General features: G+C 38.5%; 1 long non-coding RNA gene across 1 annotated transcript; it reads right to left on the bottom strand.

The window, feature by feature from the left end:
- Positions 1-236: 236 nt before the first annotated feature.
- LOC147637874 (uncharacterized) lies at positions 237-2,099 on the bottom strand. Its single transcript, XR_015266105.1, has 3 exons — positions 1,067-2,099; positions 826-965; positions 237-737 (listed from the first exon to the last, which is right to left on the bottom strand). It is a non-coding gene; the product is annotated as an uncharacterized LOC147637874 (long non-coding RNA).
- Positions 2,100-14,222: the final 12,123 nt, after the last annotated feature.

Below are 14,222 nucleotides of genomic sequence, written 5' to 3'. Positions count from 1 at the left end.
AGCCTAGCAGGGCATGCCATGAAAGATTCAACCACATATCCAAGAGATAAAGTTATAGAGAGAGAAGATAGAGAAGGGATATGGGATTTTGCACAGTGTACCATATTGAGCAGGGAAAAGGCCCCACCCCCTTTGAAGAATTTATTCAGAAACAATCCATGGGCACACTGACCAAGATCAATACAACAATGAATACAAAGAAAATAGATATGTTCATGTAGAAATCCTAAATCAAAGTCGGTGTTGTGACAGGAGACCTCTGATGTTGAGCACACCACCATAGGGATGACCCACAAGACTCTCTCACTGGGCTAGTACCACATCAAATATTCAAATCCAAATCTAATTCCAAATCCTTGAGCTTGTAAGCAAGGTATAATAGAGATAAGTGTGGTTGAAGAAGCTTTGCGAGGGGGGGTTTAGTTAAGAGTTTACTGCCTTAAATAGGAACAAAAATAGACCACAAAAAGCACACAAGGCTATTTGGGATTGCTGCTCCAACAGCAAAATATTGCTTTCTTCGCTGCGATATTTTGTTGTTCAACAAAAAAAAATTGCTCGCTACTATTTTTGTTGTTGAGGGAGCCATATATACAAAAAATAAATCAGCGAAGAGGAGGCTACTTAGAATCCTCATTGGATTCCTCGGGCTCATCGTTGTCTTCGTCCTCATCTTCACTTCCTTCTCCCACTTCATGCTTGTATTATGGATCTTCCTCTTCCTCTTTCCCTTCATCCTACATAGACGCAAACAAGAGTATGGTAAGTATACAACAATAAAATAGAATTAGATATAAATAAGAGAAGGGTTGTTTCACTACTTACCTCGTTTGCTTGAGTCCCCAAAACAGACTCATTCAAGCCTACACCTCGCGTATGTATCCATGCCCACAATTGTGGGGATGAGTGGCTCTGTATCCATAATCATACTCCTCTTTTATTGGGTTATGCCCAAAAACTTCCCTCTACAAAAAACAATTAAGAAAATATACAATTAGTTAAAGGAGACAACATAGTACAAAACAAAATGAAAGAGGAGAAGGAAAATAGTAAACTAGATACTTACAAATCGAGCAATGAAGGAGGACTTTCCTCCCCCGAGCCAAAGTGTGAAGCCTCTTGCTTCCATAGTCAGGAAGCACTCGTCGCTCGCCACTTGTGGTTGAAAAGAACATGGGTGCTTTCTCACCACAAAGCTTCATGCGTGCCTCCACTCCTCCTCTTGTGAGCAAACACTGGGCTTTTCCGAATTGTTCTTGGCCACTCTCTTGATGTTTCCTCTCCTATTAGAGAGCAAAATATTTATCGTTCTCTTCATCCAGTCCTCCAAGAAGCAATGGCTCGCATGTGGAACGATAAACTCAGTCTTGAGCACATTAATGACATATTTCTTTGAGAGCGCATCTTGGGCTTTTCACTTTTTAAAGGAGTTCGTGAACTCTAGGTTAGTAAGTACATGCATGTGTTTCGTGACTTGCTTCCCTCGTGCATCTATGATGAGGGCACCATTGACATCCATATTGTATGGTAGGGTGCATGGATAGTGGGATGGGTCTCCACGGATATGGCTCAAAATAATCTAATGAAGATCTCCCCATTGGGGTTATGACTCGGGAGACCTAGTGATTCTTTTGCCAAAGTAAAAGCAACCTGTTCCCCCCCTCTAGCATGTCTAATACCCCCCCTAGACTTCCTACTACGTCATCGTTGGTGAAGATAGACGTGAGGGAGTGGGGGTGGGTCTAGTCAAAGTTGGTGGTGTAGGCTCATCTCACAAACATAGCCTGATTGGTATGCACCACCACGCAAACCTATGCCACTTGGACCTTCACCAAAGGAGTGGATTGTCCCCATGGAGATGACTGGTGATATGTTGTAGATTGCCCATATGGAGTCGATTGGCTCGATGGTAAGTTGGCTTGAATAAAAGATTAAACAAATTCCATTACAAAATTCATAAAGGGTAAACTTTGTGTGTGTGAAAAGGTTTTATTAAACCATACTTGTGTCTGAGTGAACTTTGTCCAAGCATGTTCCCCATATCATTCATTGATGATATTGAGCACATTTGCGACATTTAGGTCCTATGAATGGGTCGATCAAAATTTTATATACATACAACCCAACCCAAATACATGCATGAGAGTCAATCTCTTGAAGCATAAAACATACATAACTAGTTATTCATAAAGGCCTTATGCATAAAAGTTCTATGCATAGAGCCTATGCATAGAGTCCTATGCATAGATCCCTATGCATAGAGCCTTGTGAATAAGGCTCTATGCATAGAGCCTTATGCATAGTGCTCTATGCATAGAGTCTATACCTGGAGCCTCCACATAAAACCCTATGCATAGAAGCTTACACATAAAGCTCTACTCATAGAGCCTTATGCTTAAAGCCTACACATAAAGCTCTATACATAGAGCCTTATGCATAAAGCTCTACACATAAAGATCTATGCATAAAGCTTGTAAGATTATGAAAGCTCTATGCATAGGCTTATTACTGCATAGAGCTTACAAGAGCCTATGCATAGAGGTAAACCTAAGCTAAACCTAAACCCGGTACCCAAGGGTGAAATAAAGGAGAAACTTGCATAAGCAATTAAAAGAAAAAGAGATCTTACCTCAAGAGATGGAATGATGCTTGGGATACTCGAGTCACTCTATGTAGATAAGACATAGACCTTTTTTCACCGTGCTAACACACGAATGCTTAAAGCTTAAATAACATAGAAAATGCTCTAAGCTTAAATAACACAAGAATGCATTAGAACCCTTATACTTCTCATGTGATATTAGAACTTTATTAAGTCCTTCTAGAATACTACTTGGACAAGCAGGGTGGATAGTGTCCCTTTTGGATTGTAGCTTCGGAGAACTTTCCACACACTCTCAACTATTAAAGCCAAAGGGAGCTTCTCTTTTTACAAGAGAAGGATATTGAAAAGATTGAGGGTTACTCCTCCGCTATAGCCACCTACTTGTAGAATAATGACTCCTAACTTGACTTAACCAACATTCTAAATGGCCTAAAATAATTTCCCATATTTAATATCAACTCCCTCAAACTATGATTAGTAACACATTCATTTATAAGCTCTATGCATAGGCCTTATGCATAAATAGTTATTCATAAAGGCCTTATGAATAGCTCTATTCATAAATAGCTATTTATAAAGGCCTTATGCATAAAGCTCTATGCATAGATTCTACAAATAGAGCCTACACATAGAGCACTATGCATAGAAGCCTACACCTAAAGCTGAATGCATAGAGCCTTATACATAAAGCCTACGCATAATGCTCTATACATAAGCTTATGCATAATGCTCTATACATATTCCTTATGCAAGCTTTATGGAATCGTAAGCATAATAAGACTTGCAAGCCTTAAGTATAAGCTTGCATAATAAGGCTGCAAGACTTATGCATAAGCCTTATGCATAAGCTCTATGCTATAAGCCTTATGCACTATGCTAAACCCTTAACCCATCACCCAAGGGTGTAATCAACATGATCTTGTCTTACATGAATAAGAGATCTTACCTTGAAAATGTCAAGCTGAAGGAGGGGACAACAATCTAAGACCTACAAAACACAACATGAAAAAAAGTAATTAGTAAATTAAACATAAGATTAAGAACTAATACACAAGTAATACAAAACCCTAAAATCTCTATGCATGCATAGAGAGCTAAAAAAAATTCACAAAACCCTAAACGCTCTATATCCTAAAAAGCAAAAGCAAGAGAATATTAGCAAAAGCAAGAGGAGAAGTTAAAGTGGAGAAGGAGAAGAGGAGAAAAACAAGGTGAGTTTCTTTAACCTAATTCTAATACATAAATTATTGAAAGCTTGTGGTTTATATTGCCATAACCCTAGATTTTACATTGAAAGCATAATAGAGATCTCCATCAAAGCTCTCTATTAGCACTTTTATGTGAAAGCTAGGGTCAGGGCAAGGTGAAAAGAAGGAAGAAAGGAAAGAAAAGAGAGGGGAAGGGAAATAAAATCTCACAAAGGGAGCATAGTTGAAGCTTTCCATGAAAGCTTAGAAAACAAGAAAGAAATGAAGCTTGGGAGAAAGAAAGAAAGGGAAGACGCACTTACCTTGGAGAGGGAGAGAGATTTGATGGAGGGAGAGGTGGGAGGAACTGCTGCCTGCTGAATCCGTCATCCTAGCATGTGCAACAAAGAGAGGTAGGTATAGAGAAAGTAATTGTGTGCGGGTGGTTTAGGTGGGAGTCTCAGTTTCTAGGTCGTTGCTTAGTAGCAAAATTTTAATGCTGCTGTAAATATTGTCTAGTAGCAGAGCAAAAACCTTGGAAACTTTCTGTCTGCCCCAGTTTTGGATAGCTCATGTGTTTTTATACTACTACATAATTAGTTTTGGCCTGATTTTAGATGTTTGACAGTGATCAATGGCCGAATGTCAGTTTCGAAGCATAGTTGAGAGAGAAAAACTTTATTGTATGTGTGATCGATGTAAGGGCCAATATATACGACAACGTCGTATAATAATTGAACATGTCCAAACATATGGACTTCATGAGGCATTGACATGACCAAGTGTGGATAATGACATGGAGGAGAACGATAGGAGAGTTACACAACATGCCACACCATTGAGTAGATTGCGAAAGGTGGCAAGGCTTCATAGAGAAAGCATGGCTGAAAATCATCCTCGCCAACCAATGAATGAGGTTCCTACACCATTGCAACATGAGGAGCAAAAGGATCTCATCATATAAGACATCATGCATGACTTCTTTGAATAGGAGATCATAGATGATAGAGAGCAAGCTCTAATGTCACAAGAGGAGGAAAACTTGCTATAATCATTTTTTGTATGTATGTGACATATATAACTTAGATTTAGTACTAAAAAAATCTCTAGAATTCTATGAATTGAGAATAGCAGTGAAATCTCATCGCTACTGAGAATAACAGTGATGTTTTTTTGTATTTAACTATGCCTATAGATATAGCAATTTGGAGCCTTTTGCCTAGCTCACCTAAACTGATTCAAAGCTCATATGAATGCTTGAAGATGTGGAGCCTCGGTCATGAAATTTACTTGGACCAGGTCTTGTGGGCGTTGAAGGCATAGAATTTTCGCTCTCATACCAACTTGAGAGTCAATTAATTGCTTTGATGTTTATACAAGAGGAGGTTCATAGCAATTTCGCTCTTTATCATGAAAATGCACATACTTGATTTTCAACATATTCTAACGTGAATTTGGCAAGATAATACACATGTGGAAGTTTCCTCTTCTTCCATTATGGACCTCAACGTGAAAAATATCATAGGCACTCATAGGTTTTTAACTCACTTAACTACTACTATGACCACACTCTGTACATTGTGAACGTCTCGCGTTTAAGAGTCTTGCAAAGCTAGGAGCTAGCTACGTTCAACAGCAAACACTGCTCGTGAGACATTACAAAAATTGCTTGTTTGCAACCTTCATATTCATATACGCCTTATACATGGCTACGTTACATGGTTTTGGATCTAAGTGTTGTATCTTTGGCCGCAGCGGGGGCGATGTCGGGAGGGCAGTCATCATCATCGTCCCCCTCGACGTTGAGACGGAAGGCGGGAGATATCTGCATAGCCAGGAGCAACAGGAAGGGTTGGAAATTTGAGCAAGCTGTAGACATGGCAACACAGTGGTTATGAGAAAAATATTGACAGAGGCGTCAATGGGCTAATGTCTAGGCGATTGAGTAGCCGAAAACTGCGGCGGAGGTATAAGTAGAGGTCCGAGCTGGGGGCGGCGGGTGGCGGCGTGTGCAGACCCACGGCGGGAGTGCGCAGCGCCCCCGCCCGTGGGCGCCCCCCATGCGTCTGCCCTTACCACCCCCCACCCCGCTTTCCAGTGTCCACCTTCAACGTACTTTGCCGGCGGGTTATCTTCATAGCTTTCTGCAACATTGTGTCCCGCCGTCCCCGTCACCTTATCTCCTGCGCACTCATGGTCATAGTAGACAGACACCCGGGCTCGCCCTGCCACACGTTTTACTTTGAAGATTCTCTTTTACTTCAATGGATTTTTCGAAATTAAACCTTCTTCTTATATTTCTTTTAGGGAACAATAATTATATATATTGATATTAACAAAACTGCCCTTCACTTCTCCCACTGACACATCCCTTCTCTTAATATCAAGTAGACTTTGAAGCCCACGGCCACAACAAAATTCACAAAACTTCAGTGTTGAGTAATTTGCGGATCAGATCCCGTTTCATCCTCCCAGACAAAGGAAGATTGCCCCCATGGAATGTGGTACCCCAGTTGCATACATGCAACAATCATGGCCTTAGAACTGCAGCCCTTAGGGGATAGCTTCTCCAAAACCTCCCCTCTTGTCCAGATTTTTACCACTAGCATTGTCCCCAAGGGGCTCTCAATGAATGCCACAAGGAAGGAAGGTAGGGAGTGAGTGTAAGAGCAAGCTACCACATGAGTAAGCTAGAGTTATCCCACATTAGATATCAAGAGAAGATGTACGCACCTCATATAAAATGGGTCACTTTTTATCAATCAATTCAAGCAAGCCCTTAAGCCTCTTTCTGAGTGCAAGTCTCAATCTTGTAACCAAGGAAACAAACAAGGGCTAATCTTCGCCAATTGGCTATTTTTTTTGCAATAAAAAATCGTAAGGTATCTGAAAACATTTCCCTGAATTTCGGCCGTTTTGAAGAGTTTTAGAAAATATTCACCCAGTTTTGAACATTTTAGGGCATGTTTTGAAAATATTCACCGTATTTTCTATAATTTTAGATTTTTATAGGAGAAATAATCGCCAACCCACCTACACTTATATATTCATGGAGGTATCTTATTTTTTACCTTGTAGTTGTAACCTAATTATGCTTAAGTGTCATGCTTAATTAGTTTAGTTTAGTTTGTCATTATATGTGTGCTTAGACACCACCCACCTTAGGTTACTTTAATCACACTAAATTAGTGTAGGTTTAGCTTAAGCAGACCATAGGCTTGCATGTGCATAATATCATGATACTCACGTTTTCTAACATAGTTTGGCTTGCACGTTCAATCAAGTAAGCTATTTTTTTATTACAGTCGATATCTTTACAAAAGTGAAAGTTATTTTTGATCCCCATAAGTTATTTCAAGTAATATGATTGAAGTACAGTAAGAGGAAGCATGGGCTCAGTCTTGTGTGGAGGAAAATTGGACTCAATCTTGTGTTATGTGTAAATTTTACATTACGTCATGTTAATTCCTATTTTGTATTTTATTTATGGGTCATTGTCATCCAATAGTGGTATCAGAGCCAAGGATAATTGTAAACCTTGAAGCTAATCAGAGGGAAAATGAGAGATAAAAGCGAAGGCAAGGTAAAAATTCATTTGCAAATTAAAGGAGAAGCCTAAGATTCAAAGAAAGGCTTATTTTATCAATTGGAAACCAAATCCCATAATCCTTTTAACCACAAGGTAACCCAACTTGAAAAAAACCACTCTCCAAAACCTTCCAAAAGACAAAAATAGTTTTTCCCATTTGATCTTCACCTCTTTCAAATCAAAGTTCAGATATGTTTTTGCCTCAGTCCTCCATAGGCTTCAAATCCACCATTTCCATGGCTTGTAACAACTGAATTTGATCATCCTCTCTCTCTCTCTCTCTCTCAGTGGTGCACGTTGCACTTCTCCACTAAATTACTTCCTTCTTTTTGCTACATGTGGATGCTCGGTGGATTACTTCTCTACTTTATAAGTTTTAAAAGCTTATACAAGCTTAAATATTTATATGTTTTGTAAAGGTCAACTTGTAATTTTTTCTTACCAAGCTTTTTATTATTTTTAATTCCAGCCCACCAAAACATTTTAGCCTATGCACTTATCTTCCTTGGTAGTAAATTTCAAAAATTTGTAGAGCTATTTTTCGGTCCCAAAATCCATATTTTTACACAAAAACTGCTATTTTTGAGCTCAAAGAGCCCTAAAATTACCATAGAAATTCGCAAATTTTTTTTAAAAAAGGTTATTAAGCCTTAGTGAGCAATTGGGAAACTTTTCATCCACTTAACTAAGACGAATTAAACTTCTTCACTTTAAATCAATGGATTTGGGTCAATCAAGCCATCAAATGATGACACCAACAATGAAATTGCTATTTTTCGAGATGGTCAATTCTCTAACTCCCCACTTCCACAACGGACCTTTGAAGATCAAATTCATCTCCTTGAGAAATTACTCTAAGATGAGGAGAAAACAACAAGAAGAGGAAATATTTATCACATATATTTCGTGAAGTACAAAAGCCACACCATTGAAGAAGCTGAATGGCTCCTTGATCATGCCCTCACTTCCCATCCATCCTTGATTATATCTTTTCTTCATACTTGCTCATGATTATTTTAGATTTTGTGACAAAATTGAGGACAATTGATTCCTACCCTTAGAGCATGTTATGAGGAGTAAATTTATGGGATTTAATATTTTCACATTTCTCATTATTTATGAATTCTCATAGATGACTTTAGATTGGGATGCTTTTCTAAATCCAAGCCAATTGTAGCATACTTTACACATACACAAGTGATTCCGTGCATTCATGAGAGTATAGGTTGCATCATCTTGATTTATTCATTTTTGTATTTTTTATCAATTAATTTATTAATTGATTGACATAGTTTATGTCAATGTAGATCATTAGGTTAGATAATGGAGGCACGATGGTGGTGGTCAGGAAGATTTTGAGACACTCGCCTTTGCGTATCGATAGATTATTTTTTGATTTTGTGCAATGCCGATTGTGGCGAGCGTCCATATTTATTGACACAATATATATATTGATTTGGACATGTGAAAGCTCCCTTATGCATATTTAATTCTACAAAAGATGTACACACATATGGTTTGATGTTTATACCTCTTTTGAGTAGTTTGGCCTTGCACGCTAATAAAGGAAGCTATTTTTGTTGAAGTTGACATCTTTGTTAAAGTGGAAGTTATTTTGAGCTCCACAAGTTATTTCAAGTAATATAATTAAAATACAATAAGAGAAAGCGTGGTCTCACTATTGTGTGGGGGAAAAGTGGATCCAATCTTGTGTTATATGTAAATTTTAGACTATGTCATGTTAATTCTTATTTTGTAATTTATTACGGGTCATTGTTCTCCAACAAACTGTGTACACCCCCATGTGATCCAGCATAGATAGGACGACTACCATTATATGACACACCACCTCTTGGTGAGACTTCATCTTCTTCTGTCTTTCATATGCTATTGTGTGGATTGTAGGGGTCTTGTTTACATATTGACCATGTTTCTACTGACTACAAGTTTGAGAGAGCATTTTGTGCAGATGCTCCACCACACCTTGGACCTCGATGACATGAAATTTTACACTTTCTTACTCCTCATCTCATGTTGATAAAAAGTTTAAGAATTGTTTTTACTCATATTACTTGTTTAACATGTAGGTTACATCACATAGTCGAGCAACAGTGTGGGGGTCGTAGTCACGATAGCTCATACTTCTCCCATGACGATGAGGTGTCGAGACATCCTACCACTCGAGGGCATGTCACTACTAGTCCATGGGCTCGTAGCGACGATAGAAGCGATGCAAAAGCGTCGCTTAAGCGACGTGTCGAGCCGTCGCTACAAGCATCGCTATGATACGTCGCTTAAGCGACTATATAAGCGACTCTTGTAGCGATGCATTTACGTCGCATAAGCGACGAAATGTTTAAAAAGTTATTTAACGTCGCTTAAGCAAGGATTAATCGCTTAAGCGATGATTGTCGTCCCTTAAGCGATGACGCGCAACGAAAAAAAACGAACAGATACAGAATTTATATACCGGTTGATTCATTTACATTAAACATAATGTTGTCTATATTTTTCTCATGATCTACCTACTGTTGCTCTCGCTGTCTCTTGCTATCTTGCAATTGTGATTGCACTCCGTGCTGTCGTTGTTTTTGCGGAGATTGGTCAGACACCGGTGCATAAACGAACATGAATTCTGGTAACAACGCTATCTAGCTATCTTTTATTGTTATTTTTTAAAATTGAAACACTCTAACTTTAACTATTTTCAAGCCTTACTTTATCTTTATAATACATATACATATACATATACATACACATATACAATGTGCATGCACATACATAGTACATACACACATAGTAGTACATACATATGTTTAATGTTATGCATACATAATGCAAGCATGCATGCATTATATATGTATGTATGTAAGACATTATGTATATATGTATGTCACATGTATATATGTATCTACATTGTATGAATCCATGCATGTGTGTATGTATATACATGCATCTATGTATGTATGTACATTGTATGTATGCATGCATGCATGCATGTATGTATGTATGTAAGCATTCCTGAGACGAACGGGAGCGGGGAAGGGGATAGGGCCATCCCGGGGATGGGACAAAGATCGACAGTTCAAAAAACTTTATTTAACTTCAACTATTTTCAAGCTTTACTTTATCTATATAATACATGTACATAAATATATACATATATAATACATATACATATACATATACATATACATACACATATACAATGTGCATGTACATACATAGTACATACACATATAATAGTACATACGTATGTTCTGCATACATAATGCATGCATGCATGCATTATATATGTATATATATATGCACGGATGTATGTCATATGTAGTACATGTCATATTATATATATATCTATATAATACATATACATATACATATAAATATACATATACATACACATATACAATGTGCATGTACATACATAATAGTACATACACACATAGTAGTACATACATATATACATGCATACATGCATTGTATATGTATACATAATGTATGTACATACATAGTACATACACACATAGTAGTACATACATATGTTATGCATACATAATGCATGCATGCATGCATTGTATATGTATACATATATGTATGTATGTAAGACATTATGTATGTATGTATCTCATCTGGCATCTGCTCTCATCTAGTATCCCGTACTCTCTTATTTCCGTACAGAATCTGACTGGTTTTTCGTATGGCTTGCGAAAGGTTTCTATCCCGTATTCTTCCATACTGTATGCCGAAGGTTCCCGTCCCGCACTCTTCCCGATCTCCTCTGTACCCGTCTCTTTGCCTTCCGGAACTCCATTCCGGTCTGCATTCCGGTTCATATAGATATTCCGGCTCCTTCCGAACCATATTTTCCTTCAAAACGAAGACTAGAAGCAAACGGTGGCGTACTTTTATTATGCCCCAGACATGTTAGTAATTGACTCAAAATATATTATTTTACTAAGAGGCAAAATATACACAACCAAAAATTAAGTCTTTATGCCAAAATTTTGTATATACATGTCTATATCAAAAAGGGTCCTTACAGTATGTATGTCATATGTATGTATGTATATACATGCATGTATGTATGCATGCACATTGTATGCATGCATGCATGTATGTATATATATATGTATGTATGTATGTATGTATGTATGTAAGCAATCCCGGCGAACGAAAACGGGGATGGACAAAAAACGGCAATTAAAAAACTTTTTTAATAATAACTATTTTCAAGCTACTTGGTGCACTGTACTTGGTACATGGTAATTGGTACATGGTACTTGGTACATGATAATTGGTACATGGTCCATATAGTAATTGGGACATGGTACATGATAATTGGTACATGGTCCATAGTAATTGGTATAGTAATTGGTACATGGTACATGATAATTGGTACTGTGGACTTGATACTTGGTACATGGTCCATAGTAATTGGTACATGGTACTTGATAATTGGTACATGGTCCATAGTAATTGGTACATGGTACTTGATACTTGGTACATGGTACTTGGTACTAGATTCGGTGCTTGGTACTTGATTTAGTATCAGGCTCCATAATGAAACTTTGAACTCGCAATTAGACTTGGTACTTAAGTTGGGTATTATGTTGAAACCTCGTACTTGAAAATGGTTACATGGTACAGGTATGTGGTACATAAATTGGTACTTTGAAATCACGTGCTTTGAAACTTCATGGTTCGGATCTTTAAGCTTGAAAGTTAGCTTGAGTTGATACGTATCGTACAATCAGGGACCCCTGCAAAAACTAGGACATTAATCACCTCATCCATAGAGATCTATCTAGACTAGAGACACATCACATGGGTAGCACCACAACAGTTTGGCGCTAAGATGCAGTTCTTTCATGACAGTTGCCACCAACAGTTCAGGCTAGGTGGCTTCTTTCGGGAGCCCCGTTACATGCTCAGGCACATTTCACATGACATGAGGATTGCTATTGGCCAGATTAGAATTTCGTCTCACTAGCTGAGGGTGGAGAGAGGGAGAGCAACAAATATCCCCAGAGAGGACAGGATCTACTTTCTTTGCACATTGGAGGTGGAGACGGGGGGGCACTACATATGCAGATACTCAGTGTATTGTGAGATCAGAGGGAAATTCCATTGTCTTTTCCTTGAGGGGTTGGGGCCACTCACAAGAGTTCCAGACTATCTAGATTAGAGATGCTTGTGGCTTTACCTACTAGAGATCAGGTGGCATAGAAACCATTTACTTCACATGAGACAGGCAGCCCACATACACATCCTAGTTAACCCATCACGAGCTTCTTTGATCAACCGCTAAGATTAACCATGCAATGTATACAAGCCTTTAGTGTTTCCGGAGAGAGCTACTCAGATCCAGAGATCCAGACAGCTGCGACGACCGAGAGGACCCCAGATGGCCTCTTTCAGGAGATTTCACGTGCTATCCTATGCGACATGGTGCCAGCACAGAACACTATGTACTAGCTCCTCTATCTATGATACCTCATGTACAGCATCTTACAGTCTTAGCACGCCCTATTGGAGTAGCTGCAGATCATGCATACCTCTCTTTCTCCCTGGACTGTCACTACTCCACACAGCCTATCAGACATCAGAGATCGAGGCATCCTAGATACCACTTCACTAGGGAGATTGCCCATGTCTATACTATTTACATTCCACTCTGGGTATCGATGCCAAAGAGGCATAAAACTGAAAAAAATAACTCAAAATGAACTCTTAAGACTCTTAAGAGTTTAAATTACAATGGGTTCTATTGCATGTAGTTCGAAATTGAGGTTCAAAATAAAAATAGCTATATTTCTTGTCCATATAGGAGACTTTTGCCTGTGTACCCTTTACAATAATAGAGATAGGGTCTCCTAAGTCCACGAAGGGGACTACTTTGCTCAGTTGTGCTGTAAGTACATCTATATCTAATATGTAGTCTTCTCGAAGCTCTTGAGCTATGTCTGCCCTATCCCAGCCTCTCTCTCTCTCTCTCTCTCTCTCTATATATATATATATATATATATACATGGTCCATTTGGCATGCTCCACAGCCTCCATGGCTAAGGGTCTTTTGCCCAAGGAGACGCAAAACCAACATAGAAGCTCTCTTTATCCACATCCAAGGAAGATATTTAAATAGTGGATTTTTCTTTTGTCTTAGCTAGCAGCACAATTCTCTAAAAGAAAACACTATTGGCCATTGCTTAGTAAAGGCTTGGTTGTTGTGGGGTGAGTGAGAAAAGGGATTGCCTATTTAGTGCAGATACGGTGGCACATGGGCTTGCTGAGGATGCACTTGACTATATATATATATATATATATAGAGAGAGAGAGAGAGAGAGACGCACTCTCTCTCTCTCTCTCTCTCTCTCTCTCTCTCTCTCTATATATATATATATATATATATATATATATACAAACTTCAACCTTGGAGCGGGTTTGCATCTGCAGATGCATCAAAAGGAAACAAAATTGGGATACTAGCATTTGCAGTGGCTAACACCATTGCCAAGGGCTACAGTTTAAAGTAGTCATTATTAGCCGAGAGCATAAAGTCCTTGAAAGAAGAAGTTTTATGTTCTGAAGGTGTCTAGCGCTTGGTATCTACAAACATGACAGAGCTTCTGAGCATATATATATATATATATTATATATATAGAGAGAGAGAGATAGAGAGAGAGAGAGAGAGAGAAAGAAACAGATAGACATACCTCTTCGTGCTCTCCCGTCGAAAAAGAAATGAGGTTCTCGGTGAGCACGAGAGCATAAAAATGCCTACCGTCGCTTAAGCGATAGCAAAAACACGTTGCATAAGCGAGGGTTTTTTTTAAAAAAAATT

The sequence above is a fragment of the Cibotium barometz genome, chromosome 6 (genome assembly GCF_041138505.1).
Source record: "Cibotium barometz isolate CiBa-2024 chromosome 6, ASM4113850v1, whole genome shotgun sequence".
NCBI lineage: Eukaryota > Viridiplantae > Streptophyta > Polypodiopsida > Cyatheales > Cibotiaceae > Cibotium > Cibotium barometz.
The sequence above is the reverse complement of the archived record's forward strand: the minus strand, read 5'-3'. Positions and strand labels throughout refer to the sequence as shown.